The 19,520-nt window shown below is 30.8% G+C and overlaps 1 pseudogene across 1 annotated transcript in view; it reads right to left on the bottom strand.

The window, feature by feature from the left end:
* The window catches only part of LOC143245127 (uncharacterized), a 123,091-nt pseudogene that overhangs the window by 24,525 nt on the left and 79,046 nt on the right, over positions 1-19,520 (bottom strand). Inside the window, exons 15-26 of the transcript XR_013025482.1 lie at positions 18,866-18,985; positions 17,239-17,328; positions 14,482-14,774; positions 13,203-13,325; positions 11,423-11,601; positions 9,647-9,737; positions 5,478-5,593; positions 3,923-4,100; positions 2,065-2,247; positions 1,563-1,670; positions 939-1,052; positions 634-795 (exon numbers count right to left, since the gene is read on the bottom strand). The product of XR_013025482.1 is annotated as an uncharacterized LOC143245127 (transcript). The remainder of the gene's footprint in view (positions 1-633; positions 796-938; positions 1,053-1,562; positions 1,671-2,064; positions 2,248-3,922; positions 4,101-5,477; positions 5,594-9,646; positions 9,738-11,422; positions 11,602-13,202; positions 13,326-14,481; positions 14,775-17,238; positions 17,329-18,865; positions 18,986-19,520) is intronic.

Below are 19,520 nucleotides of genomic sequence, written 5' to 3'. Positions count from 1 at the left end.
ATAAAGTAATGTTTCTAAATGAGTTTTTAAACAGATAAACTGTGCAATTGGAATACTACAACCTCAATATTCCCTGTATGTGACAGATGTTTTGCAACAATCAGACACTTCAGAGACTCTTTAGTACCATATGTAAACTTAAAAAAAATGGTTGAACTGATCCTTTGCCTCCTTGGCAGTAATGCTCCAGTGGATAAGGTCTTTTTCATTTTCTGTCACACATTACCTATGGACAGCAGAAAAAAACTCTAGATAAAGGACTGAAACTGTCAAAGCCTTTCTCATCATCAAAACAAATTTTGCTCTACCCTATCTTGAGTTATACAACAAACTGACAAATAACATAAAAAGTCTGAAAAAGATACAGTCAGAAGAATACAGCCAATAAGCAGACCTTTTTTATGTCATCAACACTAGGAATCCTACTGGTGAGTAAATTTGCTTTTTGTTGCCAGATCTCTATCAGAAAATATGGCCACTTTTAAGTTATAATTAATTCATTTATAAGGGAAACTCAAATGTAATGAATGAAATGATCAAAAGCTATGTTAAGATCAACTTCTTCAATTAATGTCTTCAACTTTACAAAACTACAATTATACCATAAAGATATATGAACTTGAATGTTCAAACCTTTTATTCCATCTTGGCCAGGTTTTCCACGAGGCCCAGGCAAACCTGGCTGTCCCTCTCTAGCTGGCTCTCCTTTATCTCCTGGAAGTCCATCAAGTCCATTTAGTCCTGGCAGTCCAGGCTCACCTTTGGCACCAGGAACTCCTGGCAACCCTTGATCACCTGCAATATGTGATGGCAGGAAATCTTAACTATAATTATGCTTACAATAAAAACACATTATAACTGAACTTTTTAAATAAACTTATAAGTGTAAGCTTAATGAACAAATTGTAATAAATGACAATATCAAAAAATAAAATTACCTTTTGGACCTGGAGATCCAGGATAACCCCTATCTCCTTTTGGACCAAGGGGCCCTTGGATACCAGGCTGACCAGGTGGTCCAATTCCAGGAAGGCCTTTATCTCCTTTTGGTCCTAAAGAAAATGAAGTAAAATAGCATACTTATCATATAACTATACTAAACTGTATTTCATAAAATGCTCTTCCTCCTATATAATTTTTCCCCACCATTTAATGTCTTAAAAACAATATAAATTCTATATATTGAGCCATGAGGTACAAACAATGTTACTGTAGCATACTTAATATAAGAATACTTTAACTTATCATTAACAAAGAAAAAGTTATTCTATATATTGAGCCATGAGGTACAAACAATGTTACTGTAGCATACTTAATATAAGAATACTTTAACTTATCATTAACAAAGAAAAAGTTATTCTATATATTGAGCCATGAGGTACAAACAATGTTACTGTAGCATACTTAATATAAGAATACTTTAACTTATCATTAACAAAGAAAAAGTTATTAATCTTTGGGATAATATAAAGTTTTGAGAACATAGAAAACAGAGAATTAGTTAAAATGCATATAAAAATATTATGCTTGGTTGTTTTGAATAACAATTTTACTCAACCAACCATCTAAACCAGGTGCTCCTGGGAATCCAGCCTGACCAAGTGGCCCTGGATCTCCTGGAAAACCTATTGGCCCTTGGTCTCCTTTCTCTCCCCGTGGTCCTGTTAAACCTAAAAGCACACCATAAGAAATTTGAAATATGAGTTTACCTATAGAATAAACATAAAAAGTTAAAACTTGATAAAACACAAATAAATAACAAAAAAAAAAAGACTATGATGCTTTACAGAGTTGATTACACATAATCATCTATTTCTTTAACAAGAAAATTATCTTCAAGTTTGGTTTTCTATAAGATTAATTAAGTCATGAACATGTGTATGTTATCACTTCCAAAATCTGATTCTCCAGAAAGCTTGAGTATTTTACTTGGAACATTTATGCAAACTGGAAAATTCAACTTTAAGAATCTAGTAAATCATTGTGCAAGTATGTGTCAAGTAAAGTGTAGACACATGTACATCCAAATCCTGATTTTACAGAAGATAAATCCAGGTATCTTACCTCTAGGACCTGGTGCTCCAGGGAGTCCATCTTTTCCAGGTAAACCTTCTAAACCAGGAATACCATCTAATCCAGGTGCCCCTCGGGGACCAATATCACCTTTTTCTCCATCAATTCCAGGCTCCCCTTGTAGTCCACGAATTCCGGGAAGGTAAATGAGATTTTCAGGTGCTGGTAGCTTCCCTATGAAAATGAACACCATATTTCAGATTGAAGAATGGAAAAGCAGTTAATGTTAATAATTCTGACATTAAGTTAAAAAAAAAATTAAAATCCTATCTATAACAAAGTCCATATCAAATAATGTTAGTATGGTAACAGACTGCCTATTTAATGCCATTTGGTGAAAGAAACACAAAGCAATACAAGTTGGAAATGAATTTCTAAGCTCTATGAGAACTCATATTGTCATAGAATTTAACTTTAAAAACCAGCTTTTGATGTTTCTAGTGCAAGTATCTATATGTTAAAGTTCAATATATATGGATGTTACATTTTTACAATACTTTTCATATCTCTTTGTAAAAAACAATTCAACAAAACTCATATCATACAGGATTGAGCTCAATGTAAATCACTGTGATATTCTTAGAATATTTTATTGATAGGCATTAGTTCTGAAGGACGGTAAACATGATACAGCTGCTAATGTGTTTAAGTACTACTGTGTTATTTTGATTTTATGAAATTTTGACAGGAGCTTCATAGAATGTTTTTGAATATTACAAAAAATGAAATTAATATGAATAGTGTATGAAAGACTTGAATACAAATGTAAAACAAAGAAACAAAATATTATTCTACTTCATGCACATAATGAGCTGTGATATTACTATACTGTTTCAAAGTTCATCTGAGCTCTCACACTAGAAGGAATACAATTTTACCTTATAAAAGACAGCAGGATTATGATCATACCACAGACTAAAGCCCTATTGCAGTGCCTAATGACCTTAAATTGCCTAAAGCTCTTAGATTACCTATGTAAATGATCATTCACACTATAATACTGGTTGGCAACCTATGACCTGCAACAATGGCTGACTTGCCAAAAGTTGGCTTTACCATTGCAGCCTTGCAACCTGCAAGGACACAATCATTGCTCAGCCAACAAAGAACAAAGATATTAAAGAAAAAAAAAAATAGGGGGAGAAGTGTCATAACTGTAGGGAATTTTAAGATCAATTTTATGGAAATTAACTATTAAATTTGTTTGTTGTATGTAAATAAATATACACATTTAAATACAAGTATTGGTATTGAGAATTATATGATTATCACTGATCCAACACAATGCTAAATGAAAAAAAAAAACATTTTTCTATATATATATAACTGATCCATGATCAAAAAAACGTTGCTGATCACTGCACTATATAGTGATGGTCACAACAACGTTTATGGGAACACATAAAAACAATACAGATATCACACACTACTGTGTGTAAGTCTGCAATCTACTTGTGTCATGACTAACAGTATCAGGTGATATGTCTTGGGTTTCATACATATGTGGCCATGCCACTGTAACATGAAACTATTATCTAAAATTTTTGTGTGACTTAAAGGTTAGTGAGTATTATGTTTTTGTTTGCTTCCTGTTGATGACTGTGTCACTGAATTTGAAAACAGGTAGGCATGTACAAGTTCTTTCAGATAGCCCCTGTGGTAAGTAGCCTACATTCTAGAGGATGATTTCAGCAGATTCATAACTACTATACCTTGTTCAATAGGACTCTGATTAATTAAAGCAGAGTTACTTAAACAGTTTTAAAAAATAAGCCTGAAAAAAAACAAAGATTGTTCAGTTCAAATTATGGAAGAGAAAAATTTGGCAGGTTTCAATTGGTTTCAATACCTGGTTCACCCTTTAGCCCTCTGTCACCCTTACGTCCAGGTTTTCCATGTTCTCCTTCATCACCTTTTTCTCCAGTTAGTCCTGGTCTTCCAATGCCAGGTTCACCTTTAAAACCTTGGGCACCAACTGGACCCTCTGGACCAGGCCTTCCTGGAGATCCAGGATAGCCTGGAGAACCCTAAATAATTAGATAATATAATTAATGAAAAATGATGTAAAAATATATATAAAAAGTAGATGATGTTAAATATTTAGTTCAGCACCTTTATTTTACACTTTTATCAGGGTTTAAGGTACAGATAAAGCTTATATATAACTGAAAAGAAGACATGGAAGCTGTAACCTTTGATAAAGTTTTAAAATAAAACTAAAATGTCTAATTTTATCTGGAAATAAGTGTCATTTATTCACAACATGTCTAAAATTATTCACTATGCATTCTGAAAAAGAGAAAATAATAATTTATTATTGTGATAAGTTCATTCTATTCGAGAATAAAAAATTAACCTACTCTGTATAAGAAAAAAACTGGTGTTCCTGCAAAAAACTTTAATTTTGACAAACAGCCTGAAGTAGGAAAATGTGGTTAAATAATGAGTTTTCACACAAACATTTTACTTAATGACTTAAAATCCATAAGTCTGTCCATAAATACATTTAATGCATGTAGTTCAACCATACATTTACAGTTGTTCACTACAAGTAACTTGTAATAAAGATGACAAGATAAAAACTTACCACAAGTTACTTAAGTCTATAAATCTATCATACAAGCCAAATACTTTCTGAAAAAATGTATAAGTTCACCATTAATCTCAGTGTAGAAAAAAGTAAATTTCATCAGGATATTTCAAGCCCACTCATGAGTGTAGATCTTTCTTTAATTCATAAATAAACGTTTAGAAGTACTTTCTTCTTTCATTTACAAGATTTTTTAGCAATACTTCTTTCATCTGTTCTAAATCTATTCCTCGGAGTAACATATGAATAAGTTTATAAGTATATTCTTATGTGTAGTTCCTTCATTTGCTTACAAACTTACTCTGAATTGAAATAATTTCACTAATTCATATGTTTACACGTAAATCAATTTAATTCTCAGCTTGCAAGATTTTAGGAGTAACTGATTCCTTAAACCACAATGTAAGAACAAGGAGTAATTTCTAAACTACTAGTTCATTCCTCAATTTGAACATCTATTCCTATGTTCTCAAAGAAATATATTTCTTAGTTTATAGATTGGTACATAGAAGTAATTCTTATAGTAGTGCATATTTAGGAATATTACTTCTTTTTTAAATCCTGTCCTGAAAAATAAAAGCATTAATTTCTTAACAATGCACTGCCTATTCAATAGTGTCTCTGTTCATTAATTCACAAAAAGTTCCTAGATTTGTTTATCAGTCCACCATTAGATGCAATTCCAACAGTAAAATTAATTAACTATTTTTCTTGTAAAATAATCTATCCTACAAATACTTGTTGCTTATATCAGTCAAATTCATAGATGTAAAGCAAATATATGAAAGCCATGAACGTTGTTCAGTATACAAACCTTTTCACCTTTCTCCCCATCAACTCCTGGCTGACCTGGTAGTCCTGGAGGTCCAGGTTGACCATCCAGTCCTGGAAATCCTGCTGGGCCAGATGGACCCCGATCACCTTTATCACCTATGTGCATTGACCAGGGATAGAAAAGACACTCATAATATAAAATTTATTTTAAGCAAATTATACAAAGCTTTTCAAAGTAAAAACTCTTTAAAATATGTTATTTATCATAAAAGAGCTATGTAAGCACATGTTAAAATTCCAAGAGAAACAAGTTTATACATTTCACTGGATAGTAATAATTTTGAACTTTGCAAGTATATATAAATTACTGCAAATAAATAATTAGCTAATCCCACTCTATGATATGATAAGTTTTATTCCATTCTGAAGATTCATAAAAATAATTATACTACAATATAACATGAATTCAGATCAAGAAGACTTTGACTCTGAAAGCCTTTCCTTATAGAGCTTGACCTTATTGTGTCAACAAAATGTGACTCAAATTTCTGATTGTTATTATGTATGTGCATGCCATATATGTCATTTCACCATGTTATTCTACTTTCTCACCCTTCATATGATTTATTAAAGATCATTAGTGTATCTTACATACAATATGCTTTCTCACTGTAAGGGAAATATTCTTTTGCTGATGGCCATGCTTTACAAAATTCTAGATCGTCCTCTAATGTCTGCAATTATGCTTGTAGCAAATGGGTTAGCTCTGTTGATGCATTTTCAGTAATGATCATTCTAGGGATTCCTACCATTGGCTGATGATACAATTGATGAGTATGCAGTTTGTGCAGTCTTTTCATTTGCTTACAACTTGTTGCACTTTGTTTAATGTTGGTCATTTGTGGATGGGCCTCATCACTTTCAATGTCTGGAGAGCCGATTTTGTTTGCTATAGTTCTATAACTAATCCTGAACACTTCTTCTGGATTCAGTTTCTTTTGTTCCACATTTTCAATGTTAAATTATTTCAACTATACCTGAGAGTGTTTGCACCATGTAACATGATTTCTTTACTTGAATAATTACTTCTTCCAATTTCTAATTACTTTAAATGGAAAAGATATTTGAAACTAGCTCTGTATTTATATATTTCGTGTTGATTTTTCTGATATTATTGTTAGTTTTCTAATGGATTTTTTTTTTGCCCTGTATGCTATAATTCAGCTTGTTTTGACACATTATTAGATATTCTCACTCACTTGATATTTATTCAACATTACAATTTCTACTTTAATGTTGCTATCACCTACCACCAGTGTACTGGTCTCACTGTTATTACAAAAAACATATACTTTTGTCCCCTAGTTATACTTTTCTCATTGTTAAGTATGAAAAAAGATGATGCATCAACACTATCAATTCCCTTTACAATCTACACTCTTATCCTCATTGAGCAGATAGTCCTCGTATAGCTTTGTGCTAAATTCAAAACAAACATATCCTCATCTGCATAAGCAGTAACCTCTTCAAATAATATTAAAAAGATTTGTAAGGGAAGGTTTTCCCTTAGTGAAACCATGTTGACTATCAAATAAAATTCTGAACTCTGTTAAATGACTTTAGAAACCATCTTTATAACAGCAGTTCCAAAACTTTTCCAACAAGACTAATGGGTCTATAATTACTGGAACAATTTTTATCACCCCCTTAAAAAGAGGAGTTAAATTAGCTAATTTCCAATTCTCTGGTACCTGCTCACTCTTCAGGGAATGACAAAAAAATGGTAGTAAGTGGCTCACATATCCAATCTTTAACCTCCTTCAAAACCCTTGGAGAAATATTACCTAGTCCAAGAAACTTATAATTCTTTAAATTTCTTATTTTTTCTTAACTAGCTTAAAATTAATATAGTTATCTTGTCTTTTATATTCATATTTATGTGAACTACATGACTTATTTTTGAACAAACAATACAGAAAAAAGAAGACTTAGGAAAGCAGAAACTTGATTGGTCAAGACTAAATTAAAAACAAATATCAATGTATGTATATATATATATTTTATTTATTGTTTTTTATTTTCCAAAATGTAAACATTAAAACTTTGAGGTTAGATAAGAGCACTAAGTTAAAAAACGAAATAAAAAGCTTTCATTTGAAGAAAAACACAAGGAACATTGCAAGTTAGACATATGACCTGAAACTCTCCATACTCTCAATGAGTTATATGTTGTTTTTTGTTGTAGTTGAATATACTTTAAAGAGCAATGAAACAATAAAATTAAAGGAAAATAGCCTGAAAAAGTTCAGAGAGTTAAAGATATACAACTGTAATTGTCCACTACAATTTGAAGCTATTATTGAAAAATATATATATATTTATGATTTTATTTTATATATCTTTTAACGTTTTTACAGTTAGTGTTATAGTAGAGAAAATAAGGGTGAAATGTAAGGTTTTACCAAGAAACTTCTGATATTTATTCATAAGGTTCTAGATGTTATATAATTAAAATATAAAAGTTTAGGATGAAAAAATATCTGTATACTTATCATAAAAACAACTTACACTCATACTAGTTAGACTGATTCAGCAAATTCACAAAGATTTCTTTTGTGTAAATATTTTATTAAACATTCAAATTTTTTGTACATAGCATATTAGTAATGTTTACTTAGAACTTACAAAGTTTTGTGAATATATATTTAATGAATTCTGAATTAAAATAAATATTTGTATTTATAGATTTACAGAAGTAGGGTTGGTGCACTTCAAAAGAGGAAAACTTTTTTTATCAAAACTTTTTGAATTTACTGCATTTATCCATATGGTAGCATAAAGTGTGCAGAAATCTGCTTTTGGATTGCACTAACCTTATTCTTGGGCAAGTCACACATTGTCAAGTATTATTTACATTTGTATTTTTGGACCTTTCTATAGAAGTTGTTGGAGAATTCCTTTAGGCTTGTACCGATAAGATTGCTTATTTTATCAGTCATGTAAAGTTTCAGAAAGTACCTAAAGACACTAATTTCCCTATTCTTGTTAACAGGAATAACCATGTGATGTGGGTAATAAATTTATTTTGGGAGATTTTAGATTCAGAAAACGGATGCCATATACACTTTTTTATATCTTCTACAGCTAAAGAAATGTAATTGTCTCTCACTTCTGTGCACATAGCTTTATTGGGGATCTTGATATAAATCTTATGCTTATCAAGTGCATAAGGTGTTTTGGATATTACAAAACTCTTTATCCAGTTTCCTTTTTCAATTCAGTCACATTGAAATTCATATTAACTCTGTAATAAATTTTCTTTACAAAACCTCTGTTAGTGTAGTTACTATTCTAACCTGTAAATACCACAGTACTACTTTCTTCATTGTTAATTGTGCTTACTGTGATGTCAAAAATTATGTATTAATGCCTGATAAGTCAATATTTATTATAACGAGCTAACATGAAGGAGGTTAGGTCAAAATTAGGTCACATATCTTGAGAAACCTTACAAAGATCTCCCACCAAAGTGAACATTTATTTAAGACTGTTATTATACAGATTAACAAAACAAAGCGAGTCAACTGGAGTTGCACTTGGGAACTGAAGAGATGTAATTTAATGGGATTGTTGTGATCTTTATGATTTCAGAGTGAAGCTGAAAGGTTCTAATCTTCTAGTTTGGAACCTGCTTAAACTTCAAATCAGTATTTATGTTCTTCCTAGAGGTACAAAAATGTACATTAAGCTCCTTAAAAGTGGCTTTTGAGTCAGAGGTTTCTCTTACTAAAACATACCCTATATTTTGTGGATAAGGATATTCTTCAACATTGACTTAACATGCAATTTTGGAAATAATGATGTTTTAAATAAGTATGAGTTTTCTGCTGCCGTAGAGAACAAAGAAAGAGAATTGATTCTTTAGAATTTTGTGTCCTAGGGATCTACACTGTTTAACAATTTCACTATCTGGATATCCTTCCTTGGAAATGGCTGTGATATTATTCTCTACTCATAAGTCTAACCTGGTGATACTGCAGTGTTGAATAGTAAGAATTTCACTATGAACTAAACAAATTCCTGGTGTCACAACTTGTTCCTTTTGTGACATGCCATTGCATAAACGTTTCTCTTTATTAAAGCTTTGAAATCTGTTATGGATTTATTCACTTTGCAATATGAATAGCAGTTACACTTTACCAGTCTTACCTTTTGGCCCAAGGAATACTTCAGGCCTAACAACAGCAGGTTCTCCCTTGTTTCCTTTCTCTCCATCCCTTCCTGGAATACCAGGTTTACCCTACATGAAAATAGAATAATGTGTAACAATTACAAATTCTCATAAAGTCTTGTATGTCACTTATTTCAGACAGTTATTCATAATTTATACATATATAAAAAAAAATGGTCTGCTGTATTCTCTTTTTTGGTCATGAGATAATTACACATTTTCTACTGTTTCAGTTGGAATATCTACCTGGTTATTTGACCAATAATAAGTAACTAACATGAGATACTTGTGTATTAGCCTACTTTTGGCATAATTTATAGTTAATAGATAGTTTGAAACATAGGGAAACCAAAGAAGTTACAAAAGTTTGAGTTTATGATTAGTGTTGGGAAATGTTACTAAAAGCAAGAGGTATCAGATTAAGGCTAACTTTTGAAAATTTAAGTATGCACACACACACATAACTGAGGAGCTGTAATATAAAATATACTAGTACTCATGATTTGGTAGAGACAAAGCACACTCCATATAGCTTAACTTATAAGCAGTCAGTATTAGAGAATGAAATGGAACTTGTATTTATATGGAGGTAGAGAAATTTGACTATACATTTCAAGTTTGATTTAGGTATTCACCAAAGTATATTTAAAATTCAGATTATTATTTAAGGAAAAAAATTATTGTAATGGTATTAGTCTAAATTTTAAAGCTCATCACAAACACTTACATGTTGAATTTTGTGCAAAGAAATAGAATTGCTATCCAGTATGTAAAGAAAGAAGAGAAATTGAGCTGCAAATAATGCAGAGGGATTAATTCACTTATCTTTAGTATAATTTATGTAACTTTCAAAAAACGTATTTAAGTATTTTTATACTCAATTTCAATATTAAGCATCTCACTTTATGAAGTGCAAGTTTAGGACTAGTAGAAACAGAATGTACTGATCACTGCAATGAAAATGGCTTAGTTCACACTGGAGTAACAAAATCACATCTGCATCAAAAATGACCAACCATCAGTAAGTAAACATTTTATTTTTACATCTTCATCAAGGAATGTTTAATACTTTACTTATTTTTTATATTTAATGTTTATTGAGATGTGTCTTACTTGCAATTAGTGTACACGTAGTCACAAGTTTGTATATACAATGACTTTGAGAGAAAAACAAAAAGGATATATGGAAGAAGAAGAAAAGAAAGATGTGTTAAGAAATATTCATACTGAAAAAACTACTTGTAGACAAAGAAGAGAATAAAGTTTGGAAAATTCAAAATTTACTTTGAAAACTATGTTTATCTGTCTCTGCAGTAATACATCTTAAATATGATTAAAACTTGAAATCATTGATACTTGGTGAAATTCTAAAATTACAGAACCGATGAAAAACAAGATAATTGTACATTTCACAAACACATTATTCATTCATGACCATGGTCATGAATATATTATGTTTTTCGGAAATGTACACTTGTCTTGTTTTTTATCAATTCTATATCTTGAATAACTCACTTTTTATATACATCATGGATTTGGTACATAATGCTATAAAAGCATATACTAATTTATAACAGTAATATAATAATCTTGTATATATAGTATTATTACTATAGTATAGGTATATTTTTATGTGATTCTTATCACATTACTTTTAATGACAATGAAATAATCAGATCATTACTAAGATGTGAAGTTCATATACATCAAATAATAAAGTCAGAAAGTTGATATGTTTGTAAATGAGATTTTACTTCTTTTCCAGAAGGTCCAATTGAACCGGGTAATCCATCATCACCATTCTGACCATCTAGTCCAGGAGGTCCACGTGAACCTCTTTCACCCTGTGGTCCAGGAGACCCATCCAAGCCTCTGTCACCCTTCTCACCTTTAGATCCAGGGATACAATTCAAACAACTCCCTCCACTATCACCTGAAAGATGGAAAAAAGAAAACTTGCTACCAAAGATAATTTTTTCTTTTACTGCTAGGTTTCACTAGCTTTTAAAAAAAAAACTATCTAAATTTTTATCGTTTTTTTTAATTAAAATTTTCTTGCCAAATTTAGGACTTAAATACTATTACTATTGCCTTATCTAACTGAGAAAAATATCTGATATTAATAAATATTAAATGAATTATTAGTGCATTTGTATATAGATAAAAGATAAAAAGCACATATATAATGTTGACTTTATTTTGCAATAAAAGACTACATGTTTCAGCAGCATATTGCTTGATGACCACAGCATATGCACCAGCAGAACATATATAGTTTTTAGAGCTCTGTCATGTTTTTAACAAATACATTTTATTGTGCAATAAACCAATGTTTTATGTGTATTTTTAATCTTGCAATAAATATTATTTGAGTATTACATTTTCAATATCCAACATAATGTGTTACATTTGATAAAAAACACACAACAATGTCAGCTGAAGAATGTTTTTCTAAGATATTATCAGTCTTCCTAAGTCAATGAAGGGGCTTAATATATTTTGTGTATGATGCTTTATCATGTAACTTGATAACTCTGTTATTCTTTTTGGAGAACAATTAACTGAAGCCTTTTAGATTTGTTTTCTGCAATATAATGTATCTAAAAATCTGGGCTGGACATAAGCCTAATGATTACCATATCCAAACTCCACCCTGAAGAAATTGGATCCACACATTTTAGAGATGTAGATTTGCTGTAATAGTGATGATCAAATCTTACTGTTTGGTCAAATAAAAGTAATTCATGAATTAATGGTAGGCACTGTTGACCAGGTCCCTTCTTTCTAATCTATGGTTCAAAATTAGGTACATCTATGCACAGATAGCCCTTGTGCAGCTTTACACAAAAATTGTACATATTAAACATATTAAAATCTATACTAAGTATTAGATGTACGAGATTACCTCATTCATTTATTTTTATGAACATTTTGAAATCACAACAGCTTGTTGTGTTACAGGTACTGAAAACTTTTGATATATAATAATATTAACCTACTGTCTATGATTTGATAAGAAATTCATTTTGTAAATATCTTATCTAAAAGAAGTTTAATCCTCTGGGTATTTACTTTTACAATCTTTAAAGTTTCTTAACATGCAAGACTAGTTTCTAAGTTCTCAGTCTATGACAAGTTCAACTTGAGAAATTGTGTTGGGTCTAAAAAACAAACATGAACTAAAAAGATAGTGTTAAAATAATAGCATATTCTTACGTGTATCTTATGAAATACTACAAAATACAGGCTTTATTTATTTAATAGGTTGTTGCTGTTATTTATTAGATGGTTCTTGATGTGTATTTACAGTAATTTTTTATAAGCTTTGAATATACAAAAGAATTTCAAATTATGAAATTAAAAAGTATCTTGTACTTAAGAAATGATGTAGCAACTGTTCAAAAATACAGTATAAAGCATGGCAGAAATCATGATTTAAACACTATGATTGTAAAAAATAACTTAATAAAATCTAAAGTAACATTCACAAAGTCAATATTAAGTACACATTTTTAGAGTTTTAACTTCCCATACCTTTAGGACCTGGGAGACCTGGAAAACCAGGCTGACCTGGAAAACCTTCAAAACCTTTGTCACCTTTAGGCCCTTGAGGTCCAGGAGGACCTGGTATACCTTCTAATGAATCACCAGCTGGACCTACATGATAAAATAAATGTAACAATTTAATACTATAAAAATATAAGTTAGCAGGTAAATTAAATCAGTAAAATACAATGTTGATTTAACTTTATACTGACAAAAAACTTCTAACCATGAAAACACTAACTCTACAAACAGATCAGAACTAAAATAATTTGAAAAGTAATTTAAGCTAATAACAAAGATAATTCAGATAAAAAATTGACTGGAAATATTTAGATGTTGTAAATCAATAAACTAAAAAAAACAAGACCTATAATACTAGAATGTATTGAACTACCATTTCAGTATCCACACCATTAATAACACAAAAACAACAATAAATTTTCAAACATATGCATGAAACATTAGGAAGAATAAAGTTTTAACCCTGATTAAGTTCTGTGCAGAAATTACTTTCACATTTAAAAAGGAATATGCAGTATAATCACATTTGCTTCCATTAGAAAGCTGTGTATTAACTTATAATATTATAAAGAAAAACTTTATGCCTAAAAATGAAACTATTATATATGTTCATAAGGAAGCAAGAAATTAGCATTTTATATATAATTAATTTATAGCCCCTAAACAATGAGCAAAACTAGTTGGAATTTTACAGATTTTTAGCAATAGTAAACAAAAACAGACTGTGTTTTAGGGAGAAATACACCTCAAATGTCAATAAAACATTTCATCTTGTAAATATAATGAAACTTATCTGTGTAAGTTAAAAGTAAAAATAATTCTGCTGTATCATGAACATATCAAAAGAAAACCACTTCTACATATAATGTCACCGCTTTATGTTGTTGATCAAAAGAGAGGCTGAGCTTAAGGAATACATGAAACTTAATGCTTTCTTGTGACATACATAAACTCAAAAAATGTTGAGTAGCAAATGTAGTAATTATTATAAAAGACATGAATTACTAAAATAACTAACTAACTGTATTATGCAAATAGGCTTCAAGCTTACAACATAATAACAGAACTTTGGTGCTGTGTTGTACTAGACAAATACATGGGTTCAAAAAGAATAAAATACAACTTTACCAATCAACAAAATTTCAAATAACTCTCACTATATAGCATTACCTTTATCTATGAGTACTTCCACATGAGAAACATGTTTGATATTACATTCCAGTTCTACATGAATTTATAATCATACCTCTTTCTCCTCTATTCCCTTTTTCTCCTTTTTGTCCAGGAAATCCAGACTGTCCTGGAATTCCATCCAAACCTTTGGTCCTGGAATGGATAATCCTGAGATTCCTCTTGGTCCTGGTTCTCCTTTTGCTCCTGGTGGTCCAGGTATCCCTGGTGAACCTTCAAGTCCATCAAGGCCATCAAGTCCAGGCTCTCCTTTTTCACCCTTGGCACCTGGCAAACCCTCTCTTCCTGGAGTTCCAGGTAACCCAGCACCACCAGGGAGACCAGGAGGTCCACGAAGTCCAATTTCACCTTAAGGGATTAAAAATTTCAAATTACTACACTTCTTTCTACATATGAAAAAAATTCTGCATATTATATTACTTGTTATATTACAGAATGTATTGAGCCAGGCATTGTATATTCAAGAAAACAAAAAGTTACAGCACATAGCAATGCAGTATAACAATGATTTTAACTACTATAGAGTGGGCACATGAAAGGTCTAGTATACAATGGACAATGTGCACCAAAGAAAGAGTACTAAGGAACGCTGGAGAAAGTTCATTGATCTCTTGCTAAGAATACTGGTAGCAAAAGAGTAATCTTCTCCTTAAAACAACAACAACAAACAAAAAACCAGGGAGAAGCATCTTAACTTAGTAGTGAAGTAAAATTATTTCTAACAATTTTGAAGCAGTCACTGTCAAAAGATAATGCACTATTCATCCACATATGCAGTAGGTTATAGTATGTACTATTAGAATATTACATCAGAGTATGTGATACAATCATAAGGGGCTAGGATTAAAGACTATAAATTGTATATGAATAGACCAAGTGCATTTTACATGGGTAATAAACATCTAGGAGAAGCTCCCTTCAGATTATGCCAAGATGGATTGCACTTGAAGTACCTTGTATCAGTTTTTAAGGTCATGAAGTATAATGAGACTGAACAAAACATCTGGGGGAAGCACAATGGTATTCTAGTGAGTAAATCGATAGTGTAATCAAACCTAGCAGAAAACAATTGGGAAAAGCACTTTGAATCTGGAATAGTATGTTATTGCCTATTCTATAATTATAATGATGATAGCCCTCTTCTTGCTGAGTGGATAATTTATGAGATTGATTTCTTTCATTATACAGTCCCATTAAGGAGGCAACCAATCCAGTAGCTGGAAACTACAGAGGTAAGGACTCCTGTGATTTACTAGAAGAAAAATGAGGAGAATATACATTATGGAGTCCAGCAGAATGGCATTGGACACTGTGTAATGGATATCTGTAATTCCCTATTTTGAAAAGCAGAAAGTCTCAAATTGTAAGAATCACAGACCAATGTACAAAAGTGCCCATCTACTTTTATCATGAATTCTGTTTGTGGCTATGCTTTATATAAAATACAATGATAATAAAAGTTTGAAATATATTTACACATATACATACTGCCAGAAAAACATCCAGTGGTTTTACAGAAACACCCCATGTGAGCACTTAGAAATATGCAGATTTAGTACAAAAATCTAATATTCCTAATATTCAGCATACCTGATGAGACAACACCCTCCACTATGTGGGATCATGAAATGTGATTTATATCAACTTATATGCATACAAAGTAGAAATAGGTCAATTTATCCTTGCATACAATTAACACCTTAAGCACTAAATAAATAACAAACAGATAGTGTGCTATGAATGCAATGTGAATCATCCATATAGCTGCTTGAATGATCTCATCCAAAAATCAACAGAATTGAACAGCTAAGGAAATAATCAAGTAGCTGAATCCAGCCAGTAAGGGAAACAGGAGATACATCCCAGGAAAATAGAGATTCCAGAGAATAAATAAGCAGAAATGAGAGCCACAAATGGATGTGGTATGAGACACAAAGCTATGCATGGAATGCAGGGAACAGAGAAATCAATCTGGATCCAAACATGAGCACAGGTGTGAAATAGCAAGGAAATGGAAGAAAGGGTGAAACAACCTCCATGGGCAACAGCAGTTTTAGGACAAAATGCCTGATAAAATAAGAGTAGATACCTGGTGATTTTATGTTAACAGTGTGAAAACATTGTTTTTAAATAATGTAATTTTATCTAATTTTAGCTGTTTATGAATTTTAAATAGACAGCTTCTGCTAACATCCTTTGTGTTAATGAATATTTACCCATTGTATGATGCCATACTTAAGCAATCATGCATGCATATCTCCAAGTGGATTCCTACTCCTTTGTTTTCATTGTTATTAAATAAAAGGAATATTTTGTCATGAAAATTCTAAACTTGTAATATGTACAAATCTGTATGAGCACTTTGTACTGGAAAGGGCTATTACATATCCTTTCCACAAACAATTAATTCTCTGTATCATCACTAACCATAGCACACGAAAAATGTTAAAATGTAGTTTTGAAATATTCCATTTCATCATGATATCATAATGGATGCGGATTTAATGCAACTTCCTAATTTGCATATTATAAATTACTTTTATATAACGTAATCAACAATCAGTGCATACAATTAACACCTTAAGCACTAAATAAACAACAAACAGAAACAGTATCACTTCAATTACCAGTATTAAAAGTACTCATCACCTGATTATCAAAAGCAATCATCAGTATTTCATTTTCATTACTGCTATAATCCTTTCCACTCAATTACCGTTCCAGTCTTTAAACTTAGCCATCACTAAATCAAACACCTTCCTTCATGTCATATGTCATCAACACTTCAATTTCAAATAGATCATGAACATACCTGGTACACCATCTGCTCCTGGATAACCAGCTGGTCCTCTAGACCTTTCGGTCCTGGAGGTCCAGGTGGTCCTGCAACTCCCTCACTTCCCTAAAATTAGAGGTAAGATAATTTTTATAAATTAACAGATTTGGAATGGTCTTGCATTTAATAAGTTATAACATACATACATACTGCTAGAGATATTAAAGGTTGAATATGGTCTAAAGCTGTAAATGTAGTTTGCAGAAGTCTGTTGTGTGCAAAAAATATGATATTTCAATAAAATGTGTTTATAAAATATTTTCTCTGAATTTATAAAGCTTTTACTAATTCAGTTTCAGTGCAAGGTGATTTTTCATGTTTAGTATAAAAATACTTTATCTTGCAGTTTTTCATGTTTCATTTGCTTACATTAAGAACCTCTTAAAAGAATATGAAGTTTTTATTTAAACACTACACTTTATCTGATATTTTCTCTGTCGTCAAACTAACTGTAGCAAAGTCAGCAAACACAGAATAAAAGGAAAAGTTAAAATATATGAAATAGATCGTAACTACAATTTTTTTCTTTCTCAAATGATCGTATGTTAACAGAGAATTATACACTGTTTATTTTAGATCCAAAGCTGATGTTTTTTTGTTAACACAAAGCTGCCAATGTTAAAAATGATGTGCATGTGTTCTCTCACAAGTAACTTCTTTTTAAGTTTTTTTTTATATCCAAACTAACAAGTTTCTAATTTTATATATCATTTACTTTTACAACAATGAGTAAAAAATATGCATAAAAAAAATTTTGTACTTACACATCAGCCCTTGTCTTTTTCAGTTTTTGGTTTTAAAACTTGACACACCTTAACCATACTATCTACTTATTTATTTCAAATATGCTATTTATATCAATAAAATATTAAAACGAACAAAATAGGAAATGTCCTACAGCAACTATAATTTATCTGGCTTCCTCACTAAGTTATAACCAAGTTAAAATAATTCTTTTAGCTAGTCGAGGTGATCTCACCAGTAGCACACAATGAAACTTAGACTTAATAATTCAAACAATGTCATAAAAATTAGCTAGTCTTAGAAAAGGTTCAGTATATTAAAATCTTCTCTTTTCATTGGTTATATATGATACAATACCAAGTGTCAGAAAGAACTACTGAAATATTTGACAGGGGAAGTAGAATGTAGGTTTGATTTCTGGTTTATATCTCAGAAAGCAAGAAGATTGAAGGCTATAACTTTACATTATGACTTAGCAGCATCTATAATATATGTGTATAAGTTGTGTCAGACACAGAATATCATATACTTATAAAGAAAAATATTAAATTTGCAATTCTGAGTGAAGAAGTTTCATATGATATAGAGAAGAGATAATTTAGAATTTATTGAAGTTTTGTTTTTAAATTAGGAAATTAAAACTTAATTCTTTTTAGTGTGAATTGCAAATTATGTTTTACTGAGGTACATCAATAATAAAGTTAAGTAAATCTGGAATGTAATTCTATAAAAAGTTTTTTTTATAATTAGTATTGTACTGAATTAGTACAATAAAAACATATTATTTCATATACTGTAAGGAATATCAGTGTATTACATGAACAACCTTAAGTATATTGAAAAATTAAAGACAACTCACACCAGGAGGTCCTGGTGGACCACGTAAGCCTCTTGGTCCAGAATCTCCTTCTCTTCCAGGTTCACCCTTCATTCCAGGAAGTCCATTTAACCCAGGAAGTCCACTCTCTCCAATATCCCCCTATTAAATACAGCAAATGTTCAAGGCTGATAAAGTAAAACTCTTAATACTAAATCTTTATATACTGACAAATGAGTACTGAAGTTTAAATAAGGTATCAATATTTTGTCATCATAACAAATACACTTGTACAATGAATATTTAAATTTGGGTTGACTACAGGACAACTACCTGCAGTTGAATAAACCACCTAGACAATCTTATGAAAAGCATGGAAACAAAATATGTTTTTAATTCACACCTGACTTATACATGCATAACTTGAGAAGTAGATTCCAAGATTTAGAAGCAACTAAATAAAGGTTATTACAACTGACTAAAAAAAAAGTTTCTTTAGTAACTACTGAAAATGAAATTTTTAGAAGTCACTCATCATTCTCTTTTTGTTCCTAACATTTGTTCCTAACTATCATGACCATAATAATATCTTAATATGTTAGTCTGTAGCATACAGAAGAGATAAAATTACATAAGATGAAATATGCAGTCATAAAGCTATTAGCTTTATGTAAACAACATGCATTACAAAACATGA

Source organism: Tachypleus tridentatus, chromosome 1 (assembly GCF_004210375.1).
Source record: "Tachypleus tridentatus isolate NWPU-2018 chromosome 1, ASM421037v1, whole genome shotgun sequence".
NCBI classification, from domain to species: Eukaryota; Metazoa; Arthropoda; class Merostomata; order Xiphosura; family Limulidae; genus Tachypleus; species Tachypleus tridentatus.
Note: the sequence above shows the minus strand (reverse complement) of the source record. Positions and strands in the feature narration are given on the sequence as shown.